The following is a 3,253-nucleotide window of genomic DNA, read 5'->3' as shown; positions in this document are numbered from 1 at the left end:
TTCCAGGAGCAGTTTTATAGTTTGAGGTCTTAGGTTTAGATCCTTTATCCACCTTGACTTGATTTTTGTCAAAGGTGAGTGGTAAGGGTTCAGATTCATCTTTCTGCAGGTGGAAATCCAGTTTTTCCAGCAACATTTGCTAAAGAGGTTTTCCTTTTCTCACTGGATTGACTGATATCTCTTGTCAAAGAACAGTTGACTGTATGGTTGTGAATGTATTTCTGGAGTCTCTATTTTGTTCCATTGGTCCACCTCTCTGTTTCTGTGCCAGTACCAAGCTGTTTTGATTACCTTAGCTGTGTAGTATATTTTTGGGTCAGGGAGTGAGATGCCTCCCACTCCACTCTTCTTGTGTAGAATTGCTTTGGCAATACAGGGTCTTTTATAATTCCAGACAAATTTTATGATTATATTTTCTAGATCCATGAAGAATGTGTTTAGTACTTTGATTGGCATTGCATTAAGTCTGTAGATTATTTTGGGTAGAATTGCCATTTTGATTATATTAATTCTTCCAATCCAGGAACATATGATATCCTTAAACTTTTTTGTGTCATTTTCAATTTCTTTTTTAATCTTCCCATAGTTTTTCTTCTGGAGGTTTTTCACTTCTTTGGTTAGATTTATTCCTAAATATCTTCTAATTTGAGTGGCTATGTTAAATGAAATAACTTTTTTTAGTTCTGTCTCAGTCTGCTTGCTGTTGGTATATAGAAATGGTATCAATTTCTGTGTATTGATTTTATACTCTGCAACTTTACTGTAATTATGCATTACTTCCAGTAATTTTCCCATGGAGACCATTGAGTCTTCTACGTATACAATCTTGTCATCTGTGAATAGAGAGAGTTTCACCTCTTCCTATTCAAATGCTTTTTATTTTTTTCTTCTTTTTTGATTGCGTTGGTGAGGACTTCCAGTATTATATTAAAAAGGAGTGGAGAAGGTAGGCATCCCTGTCTTTTTCCTGTGTTTAGTGGGAACACTTTCAGGTTTTCTTCATTCAGGATGACGTTTGGTATGGGTTTTTCATAGATGGTTTTTAATGTGTAGAGAAATGGCCCTTCTATGCCAGTTTTGCTGAGAATCTTGATCATGAAGGGATGTTGTATCTTATCAAATGCTTTTTCTTCATCAATTGATATGATCGTATGTTTTTTTTATCTTTATTCCTGTTAATACAGTGTATTACATTTATGGTTTTGAGTATGTTGAACCAACCTTGCAATCCTGGAGTAAAACCTACCTTATTAGGTTATATGGTCTATTTTATAAGTATTTGGTTATGATTGGCTAGTATCTTGTTGAAAATCTTTGAGTCTATATTCATCATCGATATTGGTTTATAGTTTTCCTTCCTTGTTCTGTCCTTATCTGTTTTAAGGATAAGGGTGATAGAGGATTCATAAAATTAATTAGAGAGAGATTCACCCTTTTGGATCTTTAGAAATAACTGGAGCAGAATGGGAATTAACTCTTCTTTTAAAGTTTTGTACAATTCAGAGGTGAATCCATCAGGGCCAGGGCTTTCATTTTTTGTTTTTGTTTTACTGATTCAATTTCCTGTCTTGTTATGGGCCTTATTCAGACTTTCTATATCCTTGTGGCTCATTCTTGGTAGATTATATTTGTCCAAGAATATGTCCATCACATCCAGATTGTCTTGTTTCTTAGCATATAGATGTTCAAAGTATCCTCTAATGATGTTTTGAATTTCTACTATGTCTCTTGTTATATTATCAGCTTCACTGTAGATTTGATCCACCTGGTTCCTTTCTCTCTTCTTAATAAGTCTTGCTAGTGGTGTATCGATTTTGTTTATCCTTTCAAAGAACCAGCTTTTACTTTCATTTATTTTCTGTATAGTACATTTATGTTCTATTTCATTTATTTCTGCTCGGATCTTTATTATTTCCTGTCTCCTGGAGTTTTTTGGATTTTTTTTGCTGTTGCTGTTCCACTTCTCTGAGGCATAATGTGTGATCCATTAGCCTTCTTTTTGTCTTCCTCCTATGTACACTTATTGCTATGAACTTCCCTCTTATGACTGCTTTAGCAGCATTCCAAAGATTATGGAAACTCATGTCCTCATTGTCATTGGCTCCCATGAATCTTTTGATTTCAGTCTTTATTTCTTAGGTAGTAGTGTAGTCATTCAAGAGTAGGATATTTAGTTTCCATGTACTTGGGTATTTTTGAGGATTTCTCTTTAAATTAAAATCAATTTTAATTCCATCATGGTCGGAGAAGATGCTAGATGTAGTTTCTATTACTCTGAATCTGTAGAGGCTTGCTTTGAGCCCTATGATGTGGTCAATCTTTTAAAAGGTTCCATGTCCGGGTGAGAAAAAAATGTATCTCGTAGTTTTGGGATGGAAAGTTCTATAGATGTCTGTTAAGTCCATTTGATTTATGCTATAGTTTAGATTCTTTATCTCTTTACCTATTTTTTGCCTAGATGATCTGTGCAGAGGGTGTTGCATTGTTGAGATCTCCAACAATTAGTGTGTTGCAGTCTATCTCCCCTTTTAGATCTTCACATATTTGGGTGCTCCTGTGTTAGGTGCATAGATATTTATAAGCGTTATATATTCTTGATCTATAGAGCCTTTTACTACGATATAGTGCCCTTCTTTGAATCTTGGAAGTGATTTTGTTTTAAAGACTGTTTTCTTAGAAATTGATATCACAACTTCAGCTCTTTTTTTGGTTCCTATTAGCATGGAAAAACTTTTTCCAACCCTTCACTTCAGTCTATGTATGTCTTTCTTCATGAGGTGGGTTTCCTGTATGCAACAGATAGAGGGTTTCTGTTTTTTTATCCATTCAGCAAGTCTGTGTCTCTTGACTGGAGAATTTAATGCGTTATCATTTAAAGTTACTATCAATGTTACAGGATCTGTACCGACATTTAAGTTGACCATTGTCTTAGTTGCCTTCTATTTCTTTGTTTTTGGCTGTTGATTCGTTAGTTTTCCTGGAACAGTACTTTCTTCAGGGTTTCTTGAAGAGCTGGTCTGGTGTTGGCAAATTCTTACAGGTTTGGTTTTTCTGAGAAGGTTTTAATATCTTTTTTCCCATGTGAGGGATTATCTTGCAGGATATAATAGTCTTGGTTGAAATTGTTTCTCTCTTAAAACTTTCTTTTTTTTTTTAATTTGTTTTTATTTTTAACATTAATATGCTGTACATCATTACAGTATACAAAATGAATTTTTCATCCAAAATACATTGTCTGTTGGCTCAATCAAGT

Source organism: Tupaia chinensis, unplaced genomic scaffold (genome assembly GCF_000334495.1).
Source record: "Tupaia chinensis unplaced genomic scaffold, TupChi_1.0 Scaffold147773_1, whole genome shotgun sequence".
In the NCBI taxonomy this organism is placed as follows: domain Eukaryota; kingdom Metazoa; phylum Chordata; class Mammalia; order Scandentia; family Tupaiidae; genus Tupaia; species Tupaia belangeri.
Note: the sequence above shows the minus strand (reverse complement) of the source record.